The following is a 22311-nucleotide window of genomic DNA, read 5'->3' on the forward strand; positions in this document are numbered from 1 at the left end:
ACTCAAAGGGGATCACATTAACAATATCCAATCAAACGCTTAACAAGACTGTCCTTGGGTGGAGGTCCATTTTGGTCTGTGCTTTAGCCGGTTTACCTGCACTGAGCAGTTGTCTGCGGCGCTTAACATTTTTATAATACATCTATTTTTTTCATTTCCATTCACTAACCTATCCAAAAATGATGAGTTACGTTCACGAGAGTGCAGAGAAGTGCAAATGTCCACTCTTGCTCTAAGGTTGGCTTCTGTCATGTCATGGGGAACCCATTTTCCAAGTTTTGACACCTTTCTAAGCTATTACAAATGTCGGGGAATTGTTGAATGAGTTGAATTAAGCTTCTGTGCTAGTTCCTCAACTGTTACAGCACAATCTTCATCAAGTGAAGAAGGCAGCAAGTCATCATTAAACTCAACAGGACAATCTGACCGTGACGCGTCACTTAAGTTGTAGTCACCTGATCTGAACTTCTGAAACCACATTCGACATTTTCTTTCATTGAGAGACTCCGCATCATAAACACCTTGAATGTTTCGTGTAGTTTCTGCTGAACTATTGCCTTTTTTAAACTCATAAAGCATTATATGTCTAATGTGCTCCTCAGACACATCCATATTGATTAGGGTTTATTTGATTAATGATCTGAAAAATTGGAGTTGGATTAGTTTCTTTTATTTGTCTGAACATTTTCATACACGTCCTACTACGTATTTTAGTCATTAAAGCCTTCTACAAAGACATGATGATGGACTTTCTGTATTAAATTTTCGGACATTACTTATGGGATGACCTGATATATGCAGTTACGAGTCTGTCAAAGCTTTCGAAACTCAGCATCAACTCGTACACCCATGTTGACCAAAAATATCTTCTCCGTGGACGGCTGTTTACGGATATGACATGACATGTATTCGAAAGTGACACATACTTATCAAATGAAAATGTTTTTACATAGTTCATGATAAATTTTATATTAATTTATGATTTTGCGCACCTACACAATTTCGATGAAAAGAATATTTCAGCTTGACTTAGTTAATATTTCTTACATAGTTCATGATAAATTTTATATTAATTTATGATTTTACGCACCTACACAATTTCGATGAAAAGAATATTTCAGCTTGACTTAGTTAATATTTCTTAGCTGAGAATACCATCACTTTATGCCATATACTTACATGCTGAGAAACAATCTTCTGGATCTTCGTTTCCAACAAAGGTATCCATGGGAACCATGTGCTATCTAATCTGCCCAATTACCTAGTGTAAAGCACGAAATTAATACATGGTCAGTGATGACGACAGTGGTTAATGGTATTTGAAAAACAAGTTCAAGGTATATTTAGCTGAGACATTAACAGTAATATTCAAAATAAACCACTACAGGCCGAAGGAAGAAACAATCATCACTTTTCTTTAAAAGAAATTTACAATATAAATAAAATCTTAACTGATCCGTTATGTTTCATAATGGAATTGTCCGCATGTATATTTTGAAACACAGTCAAGTTAACTACTGTATTTTCGTTGTTTTTCAGAACATAAAATTCCAATATGTATTATGTCGTTCCACGTCCCGGTTATAGTGATAGAGCAAGGCTGTATCGTTATTAGGGCGAAAAGTGCTTTCGAAAAGGCACCAACTGAAAGAGGGGCGTCCACTGCCCGATTGACTAACAAAGTGAACTAATGCCAGTTTGCCTGCACCAAAGCAACCTTTGCAGACGGGATGAATAGTTCTATATCGCCTGACAAATGTATGCTTAGAAACACCCGACTGCACGGAAATTACACATCCCACATGTTTACTAAGAATCATATTGAAGTCTCAAACTGAACGTATGCAATTGAACAACATTTAATTTTAAAACCTGTATACCGATTATATTGTATATGATGTATTGTAAACATTTAGAACAATAAGAATTTGGGTAGGAGCAAACTTGTATATCACAAAAGGCACCACCAAACATCGGTAAGGCCTTGTAAAAGAAATGCATTACAAAATTAAGTACTGGTTTCCAGCTAAACCTAGTGATGTTTGTTACGTGTCAAGCCATTTAACTATAGTTATTGCGAATATATGGTGATGTTTGTTACGTATCAAGTCCAAACATTCTAGACTATGGATGTACCACCTGAGGCACACGTCCTACATTTAGGGCATAAGGAATAAATGAAGTGCTTAAACTCGCAAATTAAATCGAAAATTTATATTTATATGCATAATTTACCTCACACATAACTTATTTGCAACTACTTTATTCCACATTACAGAAATGGTGTTACAATTACTTTATTACTTTTACTCATAGCTCTCTAGAGACTTGATGTTTGTTGATACTCTAATTGCTTGTTGATAGACCACATTAGAAGTTATTCCCAAGTCAAAATAAGGAACTTTTGGCAATTCTTCTCTTGAACACCCACTATGGAATGGACCATATGAAAAGCAAAGAGTTTCAGATGGGTCTCTGCAACTTTAAGGGTCTGATCTTGTGCTTTGATTACCATTTCTCCTAGCAAAAATTTGAATATATTTTCAATGAAATAACCAAATCTTTTCAAGAACTTTTAGGAATAAAAATTGGTTCATAATTGTGGCATCATTAGTTAAAACAAACATATTTTTGATGTTAGCACAGCTGAGAGTGGTGGACCCTGGTAATGACTGTCCTGAGATGTGCCCTTTGGTCCAATGTATCATTGTATCAAGTCTGACTGAGATTGGTCCAAAGACCATTGAACAGTTTGCAGATAAACAAACAAACAATTTTTTCTTTACTTTTATAAGTATAGAGAATTGCTGATAACTGTTTGTTACATGCCAAATCCCAACATTTCCACCTAGGTAACTGGTGACAAGTTTTTATCAAGTGCCAAAGATTTCCAAATAAAGTCAGATAATTGCTGTTAACTGTATCACATGCCATATCCTAACATTATTAATTCCATTTAGATCATTGGTGATAATTGTACATTTAAGAGTTAAATACAAACTTTCACAACTAAACTTAGATCACTAGGTAATAATTGTTCATTAAGTTTTAAATACAAAAATTCAAAATTAAACATAAATGGCATGTTTAGGTGGCATGGGTGCTTGAATTTCAATGTACAGATCATAGGTTCAAATCCCATCACCAAACATGCTTGCCCATTTCAACTGTAGGAACATTATTATTTGAAAATAACCTATACCATAATATTGTGTACATTCTTAAATAAGCATTAGTACAGAGATATCATATATTCCTAAGTTAAAGTTGGTAAAAATACATCAACAGTGATGGAATTTAAACAATTTACAAAGAAAACCAAACATAAACATTTGAACACAATTTTTATAAGATATTGTTTATGCTAGTTCTGCTTGTACTTATAAAATGTTCCACTGTATATATATATGCAGTCTCAGGTCAGAATTATTTTCTAAACTTTTGTGTAATAGATTAGTTAGTGGAATGGAAATCAAGTTAAGGTCTGATTACACCATGATTTATAAATTTATATTCATAGCTTGAAAGCAGGTTTGGTTCCTGCTAAACATCCATATATAACAAAAGTTTTGTCATACTTTTTTTCATAAATAATGTTCTATTTGCATTAGTTTCATAGCTTTCTAGATTATTCTGCAGCTTACTAAACAAACCTCATAAAAATCACAATCAGTATTAGAGTGCTCATTCAATTAAGTTCAAAAATATTAGAATTACATAGTTGGTATAAGAGGTAGAACAAATTTTATGAAGGACTGTTTTGTTATTTAATAATTACTTTGTAATAATAAATTGTATTTTCTTTCTCTCTCTTTTATAAGCAAGATTAAAAAATTTATGTGCAAATTTCAATTTTGCTTTTCTTTAACAAGTGATTTCTGATTTAATTAGAGCAAATAACAATTGCTTGCTATGTGGGTAGGGTCCCCATCAAATCTGGAAACGTAATTAAATGAAAGAGATTGATTGGATGTGATTCATCAACCATTTGTTGTGGTTAGAAAGGTTGAAGGTTGTACAAGTGAAGATATACACTGTGCCAAAGTCAAGTAGCTTTGTATGATTGTAATTAGTCACACCTGCTTTCCTTCTCCTTGTCATTTGACTCTGTATCTGCTACTGCTACTTGCCAGCTATCATTTTGATTTTATATGCCAATCATTTCTTCTTTGCTATCATTCATTTACTTTCTTTCTTTTTTGCTATGCTATTTATCTTCCACTGATGACTCCTTGTTGTATCATTTATTTATTTCACTTTCTTCTGCTGACATGTCCCAATCAGTAATATTATATAATCATATTCTTCAACCATAAATTATTTCTCAAGCAAGCCACTGTTTGTCAGTGTTTTTCCATCCTTGAAAACCATACCAACTTTGTATTATTGTCATATTATTTTGTTTTGTGTGTTTTAGTTGGTAGTCCTATGGTCCTATCTTGAAATTCCTGTTATTTAGACAATACTGCTGAGCTAAATGAAGTGTTTTCTCTTTATTGCATTTTCCTTGTTTGAATTTTGTTGCATTATTCTTGATTTGACTATCAGAAGGGTACTCTGTTCTTTATTGTTGTTTGTGAAAGCTGTTTTAAATGTGTTAAGACCTTTTCTAACCTCTTTTTATGGCTTTATTGTTCAGCTATGAGTATCCTATTATTGATCACATCTACACCTGTTGCACTGGTAATATTCCAATCACTCTGTGATTTTGCAATTGGTCAGCTTTGAAAATGAGTTTCTGGTATGTGTATGGAGTTTGGAATGACTAATATGGTATAAGAATTTTCAAAGTAAACCATTGTGTTCTCAGTTAAATTACATTAGAACAACTCATGGCCATTAGCAAATGTTTAGCAAATAATTGATCCCATTAACCCTACAAAAAGTCACTGTATCTTTACAAGTGCTTTTCTACTTGAAGGTTGTTTGGTTTTTTTTTATAAAATATTTATTGTATTCTGATAAAATTGCAGGAAATTTACCCAAATCTTAGATTTTACTGGCTGAGAGTGATTTATCAAATGTGCTCTAACTTGTGCACTCTGGTTAAGCCAGAGATGAGATTGCTTGTTCAATCTAAACTAATTGTTACTTAACATATTAATGTATCATGTTTGACTTTCATTTAAACGTTAACTAAATTTTAAGTTTCTATTTGAAGTCACAGTTATTTATGGAAAATAAAAGCTTTGAAATTATATACTTTTGAGTAAAACATTTTTTTTAAATTACTGGACATTAATTGGAAAAACAATTAGTAAGTTTCATTATTGTACATTTTAAATGCCTAAATTATTTTCATAACACATGTATGAAAGAAAACATGAAGAATACAAGTGGATCACGAGCTAAGTATTCCATTGGTTATTTTAATCACGAGCTAAGTATTCCATTGGTTATTCTAATCACGAGCTAAGTATTCCATTGGTTATTCTATTCACGAGCTAAGTATTCCATTGGTTATTTTAAATTTCACACAGTCATGTCCAAATCATATGAATTTTAAAACAATACTATACCATGAATCCAGAATAGTATATAAATAGAGAACAAAGAACATTATATTTTGCTGAATGCAATTGTTTTTCACAGAGTGGTACATGTTTTGAGTGATTTTTCTCAATGACTGTTGAAAAGCAATTCTGTAGTAGTTGTAGTGTATCAAAAGTTCCATCATATAAACTACATACCAGAATGACTTTACAATATTTCCAAATGAGATTAAGCACTTGTAGGCACCAAACTCATGGAAATATGTTCACCACTACTTGCTACATTAAGAAAAAACAACAACAACAATACTAATGCTCATTAAACAATAAATGAGTTCTGAATTTATCAGTTTTCATTACATATCTTTATACAACTACACATACTTTTCAGTTTCAAAAATGCATACACACATTTTCTTTGTATCATCAAAGAATCACTGTTGTAAGTTGTTTTTCAGGTTACAAGAAGATAAGCATACATTCAAATTATTGATGTCATGATTTATAGAGATGCAGTGACAAGAGTTAGAAACTGTTATATTTATTATTTATTTTGAGCACTAGCAACAAAGAGAAACAGTTAAAGACACAATCTATAAAGAATTACTGAATAATAACTTTTTACCCCTTCTCCCTATTCTCCAGCACTAATAAAAGGTCAGTGAACCTAAAAGAATGCATGAAACTCCAGGATCATTTAAAACCAGCAATTTCCAAGATGATTCAAAAAAAGAAAAAAAGTCCTCATCTTGCACAATTTTCACAGAATATTCCAATTTTACCAGTTCTTTGTACCATAACTAAAGAGAGAGATTTTGATGATTTGAGACATGAAGGTATTGAAGCAAAATGTATTAAAGGTTTTACAGAGAGTCCAATAAAACAATTTGGAGAATAAAATGAAACATTTAGATTTCTGTGATTGGCATGATCATGAGATGCTGTATCTTTACAAGTGCTTTTCTACTTGAAGGTTGTTTGGTTTTTTTTTATAAAATATTTATTGTATTCTGATAAAATTGCAGGAAATTTACCCAAATCTTAGATTTTACTGGCTGAGAGTGATTTATCAAATGTGCTCTAACTTGTGCACTCTGGTTAAGCCAGAGATGAGATTGCTTGTTCAATCTAAACTAATTGTTACTTAACATATTAATGTATCATGTTTGACTTTCATTTAAACGTTAACTAAATTTTAAGTTTCTATTTGAAGTCACAGTTATTTATGGAAAATAAAAGCTTTGAAATTATATACTTTTGAGTAAAACATTTTTTTTAAATTACTGGACATTAATTGGAAAAACAATTAGTAAGTTTCATTATTGTACATTTTAAATGCCTAAATTATTTTCATAACACATGTATGAAAGAAAACATGAAGAATACAAGTGGATCACGAGCTAAGTATTCCATTGGTTATTTTAATCACGAGCTAAGTATTCCATTGGTTATTCTAATCACGAGCTAAGTATTCCATTGGTTATTCTATTCACGAGCTAAGTATTCCATTGGTTATTTTAAATTTCACACAGTCATGTCCAAATCATATGAATTTTAAAACAATACTATACCATGAATCCAGAATAGTATATAAATAGAGAACAAAGAACATTATATTTTGCTGAATGCAATTGTTTTTCACAGAGTGGTACATGTTTTGAGTGATTTTTCTCAATGACTGTTGAAAAGCAATTCTGTAGTAGTTGTAGTGTATCAAAAGTTCCATCATATAAACTACATACCAGAATGACTTTACAATATTTCCAAATGAGATTAAGCACTTGTAGGCACCAAACTCATGGAAATATGTTCACCACTACTTGCTACATTAAGAAAAAACAACAACAACAATACTAATGCTCATTAAACAATAAATGAGTTCTGAATTTATCAGTTTTCATTACATATCTTTATACAACTACACATACTTTTCAGTTTCAAAAATGCATACACACATTTTCTTTGTATCATCAAAGAATCACTGTTGTAAGTTGTTTTTCAGGTTACAAGAAGATAAGCATACATTCAAATTATTGATGTCATGATTTATAGAGATGCAGTGACAAGAGTTAGAAACTGTTATATTTATTATTTATTTTGAGCACTAGCAACAAAGAGAAACAGTTAAAGACACAATCTATAAAGAATTACTGAATAATAACTTTTTACCCCTTCTCCCTATTCTCCAGCACTAATAAAAGGTCAGTGAACCTAAAAGAATGCATGAAACTCCAGGATCATTTAAAACCAGCAATTTCCAAGATGATTCAAAAAAAGGAAAAAAGTCCTCATCTTGCACAATTTTCACAGAATATTCCAATTTTACCAGTTCTTTGTACCATAACTAAAGAGAGAGATTTTGATGATTTGAGACATGAAGGTATTGAAGCAAAATGTATTAAAGGTTTTACAGAGAGTCCAATAAAACAATTTGGAGAATAAAATGAAACATTTAGATTTCTGTGATTGGCATGATCATGAGATGCTGTATTAATATTTTATACATATTACATGTGGTACCACCTTTCTCTATGACCAATTACACATTTCTTACATGCATTCTCAAGATTTTTAAAGTAATTTCCTAGCTCAAACATTATGCTTTTTCTCTGTTCTCACTTCTACTGAAGTATCCTTCTGATCAAAATATCCTATTACCAGTCTGCTTCTATTGCTCAATGAACAATTTCCTTTATTACAGTTGTTTACTAGAAAAGAATAACAGCACAGGAAGTAATATGGTTTAGTCTGGATTACTGGAATCAGTCATTTCCTGTTATAACTATATCCCACTCCTGTCAACAGTATAACACACAACTTTAAAAAAGGCAGTACATATGCCAAGTTTCATCTTGGGGTCAAAATAATATATGTTCATACAAGTTTTAATCTATGAAAGTTATTATTTGTGAACATCACACACCATTCAGGTATTTCAAGAACTTTGCTTCTATTTAATATGAAAAGTATTTACATAAAACCACTGTTAGTTATAGCCATTCTGAAATAGGCATTGTTCTTTGGTTTGCTGTTCCTTTTTCATAAAATGCACAGACACTTTCAGCATAACCAAAATAACTTGAACAAAATAAATTTTTGCTTGTAAAATGTCTTCATAAGTTCCTGAAGACAAAACAGGTTCATTTAATTTGTAATTCCCACAACTGGTCTCTATAAGATAGAAACAATCAATCAGTATATTTGTATAAGTTGAATAGTAATATATATTAAAATGTTTTAAACTGAATGTACTTTGTCTTTAATAAGCACTTAAAGTGTTAAAAGTGATAGCAGTTTAGGTATGAATAATGCTACTGTCATTGAATATTACGTGAGCTGACCAGCTCCACTTTTCCTTAAAGCAAACTGTAGAATACACTTGTACATTTTGTGTGTGTGTGTGTGTGTGTGTGTGTGTGTGTGTGTTTTCTTATAGCAAAGCCACATCGGGCTATCTGCTGTGTCCACTGAGGGGAGTCAAACCCCTGATTGTAGCATCGTAGTTCCAAAGCTTACAGCTGTCCTGGCAGGGGACAGATTTTGTGTTAATACTTGTATGGGTCTATTAAATATTGGATGGTTTAAATCAAACCTTCAAACATAGTCCTTTCCAAACAAAATGTAGTTTGTGTGATTTAATTCACTTTCCAAATTTAATCTTTTTAAAATTTAAGAAATTTCAAAGACTCAAAAATATTCTAACAGTTTTAAAAGGATCACAATTAAAGAATCTATTTTGACTGGGCTCAACAATTTCATTTTTTAAATTTGATAAGTTATATTCCATTTATACCTATTATTTAAACTCTATTATTATTATTTAATAACTTTTTTATTGGGCATATTAAAGTTTTCTGAAAATTTCCAAATGAATGTTTGTCTTTTGAGTATTAATATGATTAGTTTTGGCACCTGTGAGTGCTTGTGAAAAATGAAACAAACATCTGTACAAACAATTGCATTTATTATTACTTATAAGAACTTTACAGAAAGCTTAGTTTGTTTATATAGTCCAAGGTCAGATTACTAAGTAAGTAGAAAAGTAATCTGTCCTTACTGGGACTCAAAACTCAAGTCTCCAAGCTCTTACTAGTTTGATACTTATGCTATAATACCTGGACTATGTTCAGATACATGCTCCAAGCTGATAATTCCAATCCTGATCTCTACAAAATGAACACAATCAAGAGGCAGAATTGAACTTGTTGACTCATTTTTTTCTATACAATGTGTGCTATAGAAATTAAATTCTATTTCTCCTAATCTCTTCATATGTGTATAACAAATATATGGATAATCAACTCCCTTGTGATACAACTTTTTAAATATGGATTTTAATGTATTTTTGTAACATATACACACTTGTACGTCTGTGAAAGTTAACATTGTTTTAAATTAACTAGGAATAAAAAAATACTATTACCCACATTGTTTGTATCATACAAGGACCATTGTGTTTATTTTGAAACTAAAATTATTAAAAAGGCAGAATTACTTACAAAAATTCAAGAATTAATTGAATACTATCGAACTTAGAAGAGAATATTTTTGCAGATAACAAGAATCCCACAGCTAATGTAAGAAAAATAACTACTAGTATGTAGCGAGCACCCAGGCAAACATTAAAGGAATTTTATCTACTTCTGATATTCAGTTGGGTCTTGAGTCATGTCATTTAGGTTGGTAGAGTATCAACTTGAGAACACAAGAGTAAATTGAAGTCAAGGATTTAAAACTCAGCCAAGACAGATTTCCTAATATTCTATTTCATATAATGCTACCCAATACAGGGCCATTATGAAGTAATGGTATGACTTGAATAATTAATAATAATTAATAAATAATGAATTGCGAAGAGATGTCAAAGAATTTTTTGGTTTATTATTAAAACAAAGTATTTAAAAGGGAAACATATGATCTATATTATTAACAGAAAAGAAGTTTTACTTTTTACTATGTAAAAAGGAAGAACCACATTATGGACTAACTGAGAGACACTTTTAATCCAACTCCAGACCTAGTGATTACATCTTCTGTGTCTTTTGCTTTTAATCTCACAAGATATATCATTCAGTCCAGCTATGCATATAGATCATTGTTCTATTGGAAACAAGAAGATTTTAAATAACGAAGATAAAGCTGTTATCATAATAATTAACATGTATAATGGAGCTGTTAAAAGACATCACACTTGTCTTGAGTAATTTTCTTACTATTAAATAACAACTGATAAAAATACAATAAAGGTGAAACAATAGGAAGTTGGCCCATCAAGATCATTCTTTTAACCAAGCAATGAGTTTCTAATTCAAAATTAAATGTATCCCTTCACATCCATATTTACATGTACCTATTTAATGTATGTTTCTTCTGGCTCAATTGTCATTCAACATGTTTGTTAAGTCTTAGTGGTTTCCAGCTTTAAATAACCAGAACAAATATGGGCTTCACATTACTAAACAGAAACTGTCAAAGACTATACTTGAATGTCAATTTTCAATATACAACATTTATTGAGCTACTATCACTTTGAGAATTAAAATGTAAAAAATATATAAAATGCATATGTCAGCAGGCTGTAGGATGTGTTGAAGTTATTTCATAAGTCATAAAACATGTCAGGTGATGTTACGTGATGAACAATAATGCATATGTACAGTTAGGCTTACTTTAGATGTTTCAAATTTTATTTCTTTCTAGTGTTATATTTGTAGTAATGTTATTACATTGATATTACTTTGGAAGTTTAGGTTCTAATTACATTGGCTTCTACATTATTAGAAATGGGCATCATATAAAGCTACTCTCTTATAATACTATTAATAGAACATAATGTAAGGAATACAAGGAAAGACAAGCAATTTTGTTGGACTCAAATGAAAATACAACACCTCTGTGAACTATACTTAAAAAAACATTATATACATCCACCTTTGTGTAGTTGTTGATGACTACTTAAAATGGCAAAACGTAAAAGAACAAAAATTATGTGAAAGTATAATCACAATTTTTCTTTATGGAAAGAAGCAGTGATATTTTTTTTTCCAATTTGTATTATCATTGGGACTAATTTTACTATTATTACTATTATCAGCATCATATTTTGAAGATTCTGAATTTTTGACTATTCATTATCTAGTATTCTCAGGCACAAATATACCAGTACTGACAGTAATAGTACTGAACATCCATGCAATTCTTATTTCTAACTTGAAAATTTTTTTTCATTGCACATTTATTTCAGAGATTAAAAGTGATATAGAAACAACATAATAAAATGTATTGTCTAGAGTTCTACAGGTCAGTAGTCCATTACGTGTCTAAGATTATATTGAAGAGTTTCCAAAATTAATCCATTTTCTAAAGAAGTGACAACAGACACTTTTAAAACCATAAGCTAGTTAGTCTTGCTTCTATGGTGGGAAAAGTCTAGCCTGGTAGAAGATTTGTAAAATTACTCAGTGAAATGTGACATAACAAAAGAGAGCCAACATAAATTTGCTAAAAGAAATTCTCACTTTATTAACCTGTTAACTTTGGTTGAGAATGATAATTATGTGGGTGATGGAAAGGGTGAGGATTTAGTATAATTTGTCTAAATTTTCAAATGGTTTTTCACAAGGTACCACACAAAAGAAAACTGTGTAAGTAGGAGTTGATGGAAGGTTAGTACATTGAAATAGAGGGTGGCTAAAAGACATAAAGATAAAAAATTATTAATGGACTGTAGTCAAACCAAATCTGTATTACTAGTGATTGCCACAGGGGTCAGTGTTTGGGCTTTTGTCTTATCTTATTTTTAGTAATGATATTAACAGAAGCATAATAATTAAAAGTCTTCAAACAACATCAAACAAATATTTTTAGCTGAATTGAGGATGCTGAAATACTGTACAATGACTTGGATCAATGGCAAGTTAGTTAGCTGACAAGTAATCTTTAATCATATCAAGTAATACAAGATTTTTCTGAATCATAATATGGACCTTCTGATTAATATAGATGCAAAAACTACTCATTAGTACAGGTTTATGAATGGACTTTAGCACAGTGATAATCAATTCATTCAAAGTATTGAGCTATCCAACTTATTGTTCTATTAGACATAGTAAACATTACAAAATTGTAGAATATATTTATAGATATAATGATTATAACTTCAAGTGGATGTCATATGAATTATCTTTCTATAAAAAAGATAAACAGTTAGAGTACTATGTACAGTTTTGTTATCCTTTTCAGGAAAAAATACTGATTTATTAAAAATGGTACATAGGATGGTTACTAACTGCTATCATCATTCAAGGATTGGAAAAGTTAATTTAAGGGAAGAGATTAAGGCTTTTTGAGGAAATAATTATAACAACTTTTTCTCTCAAAAAACCATGTCAAATTTCTTCCATCTTTTAATAATTATTATTTTTACTTTAAATTTACCAACTGATACTTTTATAATATTTGTATTATATTTTCTCAGCCAAGAAATGAAGTAGATGAAGTGACGTTAAAGAAATTTACATGGTTATCCAGGAGAGCAATGGGATAAAGGCCTTTAAATTTCTTTTAGTTAAATTTTCAAGAGAATATAACAGTGGTTTAAGATTGGGAAAAAACTGGCTATACTAGAGTAATGGCTGTTTATTTTTCTAACAGGATGGCAAGTTTATGGTATGAATTGCCATCAGAAGTAGTGAAGGTTAGCATCTAACAAATTTAAGAAGGCAATCGTACATTTCCCGAGAAAAGGTATGGGTTTGATGTTTATTTCTTTATGTAGACGAGTATGAAAGAATTACTGGGGAAACGTAAAATTATCTTTTGTTTTCACTATCAAGCACTTCACTTAGAAGAGATATAGGCTACTACAATATAATAATTAACTTTGTTACTACTAACTTGAGTGGCACTCTTTAAAAGGTCAAGGCATGCGCGATTTGACCCTTACCAATGCTCGCGGGGTTAAATGTTAATATTCGGTTAGTGAAGTACTTACTATTTGTACAAGCATCCGATAAAAGTACATACAAACTTTAAATTGGTGAGAATGATTAAGTGCAACTTACCTCATGTTTTTTTTATCCTTTGTTCCGTAACGTATAATGATACAATTTCCTTCCAAAATTTAATCAAGTCTGAAAACATTCGACTGGATTCTGTCATTTACTGTAAACAAGCACACAATGTGAAATGTGTTGCCGTCGGCAACAAGACATTTTTGGGATCGTTTGGTAACAAAGAAATTGCAATATTATCGAAACAGCCTGCTAAATAATAAAATATACTTTTATACAATTTTTAATATGATATATAACTAAGAGTTATACCTGTTTTAAAATTAGTTTGTATAATAGACTTTATTAATATTTGATTATTATTTGTTACTAATAAGATAAAAGCTGTTTTCAACGAATTAAGCGTTTCATTATCTTAGCTGCTAGGTATATTTTTAATGGATAGCTGCTACTACTAAGATAGCAATAAATATATAAGGGACATTTATCATTTGCTGCTTAACTAAGTCGTTTAGAAATATAGAAAGAGTCTTAGTAAGCGTTCTTGCCGAAAAACTGCTTATATTCTGAGGCTACTGATTTTCGTTTGTAGCATAACGCCACCTAATGGAGTATCTGTCCTCTGTTCACCACTGCGAATCGAACCCGTAATTTTAGCATTTTAAGACCGTAAGCTTACCGCTGTCCCACAGAATGCCCTTTTCTGAGACAAGCATTCAACTAAGTCTCGAGAGATGACTGTCATTATTTGCTTTCATTGGTTTTCGAACATTCGAGCAGTTGATAATAAGTAGAAGAATCGAACATTTTATATATTTGATTTGGATAGATCTTTTCAAAAGTTAACGCTGTTGCTTAAAACCAAGCATGGACCTTGTGCTTTGTGGTAGATAACATTTTCCAGCTGCAAGATCCTTGAGACATGCGTTTATTGAATATCTTTTGATATCCATGGGCATTGATCGTGCATATATTTCACAGGTAAGTCGTATACCACCAATGTAACTCACACATTACAGCTTCAACACAATTTTTCACACTGACAGGCAACATGAATCATATTTGCATTTTACATCTATCTGCCTCGAAACCTATATTTAGACGTCTCTTGGAACGTCACTGTTATCAGTTGACAAAATTCAACTGGTGTCTTACTGGCAATCAAAATTGTAATTGTACTCTGCTGGCTTATAGATATAAAAATGTAATAGGCCTAATAGCAATACTAATGTCTCATAGCACTAACAAAATTCACAACCTATTATCAAGTTTTAGAGTATAAAAAATACTCAAATCATGAGAATTTAAAATAAGGTCAAGCTAACAGCGAGACAAAAAGTAACTCTTAAAAACTAACATTTAGTTCATGAATTGTATGCGGTGTGCAAGTATGCACATACATATGTAATAATTATTTTACATAATTAAAAATATAATAATGAACCTGTATGACTGGTTTTGAATTTCAGGTAAAGCTATCTGAGGGCTATCTGCGCTAGCCGTCTCTAATTTAGCAGTGTAAGACTACAGGGAAGGCAGTTAGCATCACCACCCACTTTTGAGCTACTCTTTTACCAATGAATAATGGGAGTTACCGTTACATTATAACACCCCCACGGCTGTAAGGGCGAGTATGTTTAGTGTGACGGGGATTCGAACCTACTACCCTCGGAATACGAGTCGAGTGCCTTAATCACGTGGTCATGCCGCGCCGACTTGTATGAAGTCAACAAAATGTTATTTTTTATAACTAAATACTTTCCATGTGGTGAAAAGAATCAATTTGTTTGTTTCTTACTCGAACATTTAAATATATGTTATTCTCACCAACCACCTTGTTTTTCATTTACAGAGGTAACCATTTAAAAAAATCAAAAAATAAAGTATATACTTTCTTTTAAGCTTGTATCAATGTCGATCATACGGTTAATTCAACACGAGAAAAAAATAACACTTCTTTATCTTGTCCATGTATATGTATTAAGAAAAACGACAGTTAATAATGACTAAGTGATTGGTAGAAAAATTTTAATATAGTCAAGACAAAAAAAAGACGTACATGCTACAACGTTGCTGTTGTATCAAATTACTTATTGTATATCGATCACATTATATTTGTTGCATTCCAGTGGGGCTGAAGAGCTATGGATTGAGCGAAACGCGTCGTCGGTAATGGACATAGCAAACGTAATGGCCTGGCATGGCCTAGCGCGTAAGGCGTGCGACTCGTAATCCGAGGGTCGTAGGTTCGAATCCCAGTCACAACAAACATGCTCGCCTTTTCAGTGGTGGGGCATTATAACGTGACGGTCAATCCCACTATTCGTTGGTAAAAGAGTAGCCCAAGAGTTGGCGGTGGGTGGTGATGACTAGCTGCCTTCCCTCTAGTCTTACACTGCTAAATTAGGGACGGCTAGCACAGATAGCTCTCGAGTAGCTTTGTGCGAAATTCCAAAACAAACAAACAAAAAAAAGCAAACGTAATACGAGTGGAATACTATTATTATACAATCTAATTCTTGAAAATCCCTAAAGGATTAGATTGAGAATGTAGAGGTTAATAATGTAATAAAAATAATGCTGATGTATCATGACAATTATATTTGTAATACTTCTTCGCCGGCGTACACACCGGTTGTGTGGTTGTATCAAATTGCTGTATTTGCTGTCTCTTAGTCGGATTGAACAAAATGCACTGTCGACAATGGATATAAAAATATAGTATGGTTGGGATACTATTATTATACACTATTTTAGTTGATAAAAATTCCTAAAGACTAGATTAAAAATGTAATGCTTAAAATATAATAAACCTAGTATGAATGTTTTAAGACAACAAAATTCATAACCTATTATACGGTTTCAGAGTACAAAATGCTTAAATTACGAGATTTTAAAATGAGACCAAACTATTAGTTAAATAATAAAAGCTCCCCCGGTGGCACAGCGGTTATGTCTGCGGACTCACACCGTTAAAAACCGAGTTTCGATACCTGTGATGGACAGAGCACAAATAGCCCTTTGTGTAGCTTTATGCTTAACTCTAAACAAACAAACAAATAATAAGAAAGTAATCCACTTGAAAAAAAAAATTGCGTTTAGCTCATGTATTATATGTTCACGTGTGTGTGTATATATATATGCACAATACTGTTTTTTTTACGTAATTAATAAATATATATGAATGGGACTTATATGAATCAACAAAATGTTATTTCTTACAACTGAATATTTCAATATTGTGAAGAGAAATATTACTTTTGTTTCTTACTTGAAAATCTGGAATATTTGTTATTCGAACCATTTACATTGGTTACTGTTTATACAAAAGTGATAATTAAAAACAAAGAAACAAAGCATATACTTTCTATTAAATTTGTGATAATTGAGTTATTCAGCAAAACGAAATCCAAATTGATCATACGTTCAGTTCAAAACTAGAACAAGGCCACTTTATTTTTTCATTCATTTATATGCATATAGAAGGTAAGAAAATATTTTACAAATTCTCGCCAAATAGGTGAAACGTACTGGCGCTAAAATATAATATTTTATTTAACTCGTAAACTGTTTGGATAATTAATATATAACTCGATAGATGTCGTGCTTTTACAATTATTTATCAAACTTCTCAGTTCTTTCACAGCAGGAAGAATACGGTTTGTTCACTGCGGGTAATCACTCCAACGATTTTAACCAGATGTTACCACATATATAACTTATGAAATAAATCGATTTCATTAATCTAGAATTCGTATGTATTCTCAAGACGGCTGGTATGGGTATTAGAACTTTAATTAAGTACAGAACAACGATTCGACCTTCTTAGGTAGCCTAGAATTCGTTATGCTAATAAACATAAAATTTGTCACAAACACATTCTGTACCGTTTTAAAGATGGGAAAATTTGATATGATAATTAAGATTATCAATAAGTTCTGGTTAATATTAGCTTCCTACAGAGATAAACTGTTTAAGTATTGAATTCGCGCAAAGCTACTCGAAGGCTACCTAAACTAGTTGTCCCTAATTTTAAAATGATAGACTAGATGGAAGATATCTAGTAAACACTAACCACCATTAGCTCAGTGGTTATTATATATAAACAAAAAGTGGGAATAACCATTATGTTATAATAACCCCACGGCTGAAAAGGTCAGAATGTTCGGTGACGGATATAATTCAGAACTATGTATTAAGTAATGAGCATAGCTCATTTAATATAATGCTCTTACCACAAAGTCACAAAATAAAATAATAAAAATATGTACGATGATTACAATTTATTGATTCATTAGCTGCGTATCCCCATTGTTAACGATATATAAAAGTGATAACCTCTTGTGTTTATTCTTTCTAACTTCAACTAAAAAGTTTAGCATATCTGTCAGGTTTTGCTGTATAGCTTTATATTTATATTTTTGATTAATATTTCAAATGATTTTATTTAGAATTCTTTTTCCAGAAGTCGCTTGGGGGCGAACAAATAATTCTTCCTAACTTTCAGGTTATGGTTTGAGTTTTCTTTTTTAGATATCCTCTGGTTACAATCGAAGTCCATTCTTGATTGATTTAGTGTTTTATGGCACAAAGCAGCTAGGCTATATGTGCCAAGTCCATTCTTACTAAAACAAATAATTTACTTAAAAAACTATTATTGAAGTTAATTTTATTTTTCTACACCTTTAAAGAAATTATGTCTTTAATGTCGAGAAAACCCACTTGCAGAGAAAAATATATATGCAAAAACGGCTCGGCTCGTTTGGGTTGAGAAATGTTTTACGTAGAGAAGCGAACAACGTTTGAAACTTCGGTCATCGTCAAGTTCACAAAGAAAGAAAGAGGTAACTGACCGGAAGCTGACCACATGTTTGAAAGAGGTTGTGTAACTGAGTGTCGTGAGGGCGTGCTTAGATGTTTGAATATATAATTTTATATTATTTATTTTATTATTATCATTTATTATATTATTTTTAATATACGTATACAGGTGTTTCTTTGTATTGGTTTATTTTGGGCTTAAGTTCTTGTATAATTAAGGCTTCTTTAATTTTGCGTTTGTTTATGTTTGTTTCTTTACAGTGGAGCGCCGTTAAACCGCGGTATTTGGGGGGTCAACCTGCTTAACCTCGGCTTAAGTGGTCCGCGGCTTAAACCTTTGTGACTGAAAAGCCGAAGTCGTCAACAGCTCCGCCGAGGAACCTCATCCGAGCCATTGCGTCATCATTATATCGGATTATCGAATTAAAAATAATACTTTAATTATTGATCATTTTTTTCACGGATTTACCGCGGATTAACTTTAATGTATGGAGAGGTGTGATTCGGTAACAATGGCGGCCCCCATAAAGCTGACATAGAGAGCGGATAAGGTAGATTAACGGTCGATTTCTATTGTAATATATTTTATTTATTTCCCAAATTAAAGCAAATCCTTTTTAAATATCCCCTTGAAGTTATAAAGCCAGGATTAAATTCGTAAGCCGCATTTTCACATGTTCTTAAATTAGCGGTGAGTCGCGATAATCTTCGCTCACAAGACTTGCTACAGCGACTTAAGCGATTTCGGGGTTTACTGGTCCGTGGCTTAATGGCGCTCCATTGTATTTAGTATTTGAGTGTTTTCTATGGTTATGTTGTGTTTATTTGACTTGCAGTGTTTGAAAAGGTGTGAAGGTGACTTTTTATGTTCTTTGAATCTAGTTTTCATTTTTCTACTTGTTTCTACAATATAGAAGTCGTGGCAGTTATCACATTGTATTTTATAAATAATGTTGGTGTGGTGTCTGTCAGTGTAGTTTTTACATAGTATAGACCTCAGTTTTGTGCCGGGTTTTGAATAAATTTGGTATTAACTGGAATGTCATATTTTGTTACTAATTTTTCAAATGGTGTTTCCTAGCATTTCTTTCTTCCAGAAGTGCTCCCTTCCCCACAGTGGTGCGTTTGTGGACTTTTACTGTTAAAAACCGGGTTTTGATACCCGTGGTAGGTGAAATAAATCGTCTCTATTATTAGGTTATGGTCTTTATAGACATCTTCAGGTTATAAGAAAATATTTTTTTCACTGAGATCATCATTTATGCCTCAAGTTAAACAAGAAAAGCGACTTAGCTAACTATTGAATAAATATTTGTTGTAAAATTATTATCAAGGTTATAAGTATGACTACTGGTTTGGCAGCAAATTTTGATTTCATTCTTTCAAGTCATAGGCTGAATTTTTTTTTTGCTCACACTTTTTTTTTTTTTCACATCTAAGGCGTTTTTCTATCAGATAGGCCCGGCATGGTCAGGTGGGTTAAGAAGTTCGACTCTTAATCCGAGGGTCGTAGGTTCGAATCCCAGTCACAACAAACATGCTCGCCTTTTCAGTGGTGGGGCATTATAACGTGACGGTCAATCCCACTATTCGAGTTGACGGTGGGTGGTGATGACCAGCTGCCTTCCCTCTAGTCTTACACTGCTAAATTAGGGACGGTTAGCGCAGATAGCCCTTGAGTAGCTTTGGGCGAAATTAAAACAAACAAACATACATTCTATTAGATTAATAACAACATCAAATAAAACCTTAGCCATTGTAAAATAGCCAAAAAACCATGGCAATAGTTGCTTGACATATAAAAGCGTGATTATCAATAACTTACACGAGGTGTTATTTATTGTAAATAGTAAAACTTTTATTTTATTCACATTTATAATATTGTTTTTCAAAGTCAATATTCTAGCACGAGTGCCATCTACCTTAGCAAAATAGTACTACAACTAGTAGCATTATCTTAACGCAAAAAACCGTACCACGTTTTTTTCAAGAGTAAACCTTAACCTTCCCATTTAAAATGTATTCATTTCTTGTTTCAGATGTTATTAATTATCTAAAATCACGATTTATAAATATTATAAACATGTTAAGAATAAAATAATGGGAGAAATGTATTTTAATTTGTTTTTCTAGAACGGTGCTCTACCTTTAACGTGCATTATACATTTATAGTAGTGTGTAAAGTAATATTTCATATCTCGTTGATAAATTTTAAATTTACTTTACTCATAAATGTGTTTTGAATTTCACTAATCGAGGACTATCTGCCCTAGCCGTCCCTAATTTAGCAGTGTAAGAACAGAGAGAAAGCAACTCTTGGGCTACTCTTTTACCAACGAATAGTGGGATTGATCGTCACATTATAACGCCCCTATAGCTGAAATGGCGAGCATGTTTGATGCGACGGAGATTCGAACCCACGACCCTTGGATTACGAGTCGAACGCCTTTACCAACCTGGTTGCTCATAAAACAACAAGAAACCCACAAATTGAAATCATAATATCAGTTGTAATAATAGGCCTATTTAATTGAAGTGATATCGTAATAACAAAAATTGCTGTAAAAGATAGAATATAAAATATTACTATTTTTTTCCACCAATGTATATAATTTAGTGTACTTATATCATGTGACTCTATTTGTGAGTATGGACCATACACTTGTTTTTTACAGCATATCGCAATGATTATATTAGTTCACAATGTTCAAACTTAACCACGTTTGAGCCATTTACAAAGTGATATGTGAGGAAGGATGATTTTAAATATATTATTAATAAAATAAAAGATTAAGTATCTGACTACTTTGTCTCTTATGTTATTGTACGTATGCTAAACTGTTATTACAATTAGCAAGAGTTATTGACTGAGTATAAGGACGTCACTCCTATGTTTCAAGCTATAAATGAACATTTTCCGTTCATAAAGATTACTGTTTCTTTAACTAATATTCTGAAAAACATATTTCAAAATTTACAAACCCTGTGATAACTACTTTAATGAATATATGACATTATTACTGTTTCTCCAAAAGCGAAATATGCTAGCTTGAGATAACATTCTAAACATAAATAAAGAATACTGTTTTCACTAAGATATACACCTTGGGAGGTAACGGTGGATATAATACTACCATAAGGCGTCACTCGATTAGCCTCAAAAGAAACAACTGTGTTTATTATTGAGGTAGGCTTATGTTTGGAAGAAGTTAAAAAAGGGGTGTCTCATATACCAAATTTCGCTTGGTCGCTTGAAAATATCTCATGAAATGTTTTTTGTTGTTGTTTAAGAAACTTTTATGAAAGAAATTTCCTTCGCCTCTCGTGATTTATTCTTTATGAACTTTGTTTTGAAACAATCTCTTTCAATCAAATTTTCTTACGCTTCTCGTTCTTACTACTGTATGAAGAACTCAAAGGTTTACCTTGTTATTCGGTTTAAATCTTTATTGCTATAAGTTTAAGTGAGTTAATATACCGAGATTAACAAAAGCTTCAGAAACTTTACAGAGGATTTTAGAATTTGGGATTGCCTTAAAGTTTCTAAGTAAACTGTTTCTACCATTCATTTATATTTGTAAGCCTGTAGTTACATATTAGTATATTTTGCTAATTTTCTGTTCATGTCACATTATTTGTGTTAAATTATTGAGGTTGGTCATTTTCCCCTGTTTTAACCTTAGTAGTAACATAGTCAGTTTATTACCTTGATGTTTTTTTTTTAAATCTAAGTACGAATGAAACAAAGTGATGAAACCTATGGATGAAGACATTTCGAATATAAATTTAACAGTCAAACCACAATAAAGGCATTTAAGAAATACGTACATGGTCGATTCTGATTCAATAAGTATCTCTTGTAACTGATAATTAACGGTTTGATATTTCAAAGTTACGTAGTTAAAATTATGGTTATATGATTTTGAATAAACTTAGGACTAATTTTTAATGGTTTACTTTATTTCTACAAAATATTAAACTAAAAG

General features: G+C 31.6%; 1 protein-coding gene across 3 annotated transcripts in view; it reads right to left on the reverse strand.

Moving 5' to 3' along the window:
* Nucleotides 1-13709, reverse strand: part of LOC143252016 (RAC serine/threonine-protein kinase-like) — a 67660-nt gene extending 53951 nt beyond the window's left edge. For 2 of the 3 annotated variants that reach the window (XR_013028798.1, XM_076503540.1), the window contains exons 1-2: nucleotides 13556-13709; nucleotides 1180-1261 (exon numbers count right to left, since the gene is read on the reverse strand). The gene's annotated coding sequence lies outside the window, so the exon portion shown is untranslated. The remainder of the gene's footprint in view (nucleotides 1-1179; nucleotides 1262-13555) is intronic. The other variant, XM_076503556.1, reaches the window with a different exon arrangement.
* Between the last annotated feature and the right edge of the window lie 8602 nt (nucleotides 13710-22311).

Source organism: Tachypleus tridentatus, chromosome 1 (assembly GCF_004210375.1).
Source record: "Tachypleus tridentatus isolate NWPU-2018 chromosome 1, ASM421037v1, whole genome shotgun sequence".
NCBI lineage: Eukaryota > Metazoa > Arthropoda > Merostomata > Xiphosura > Limulidae > Tachypleus > Tachypleus tridentatus.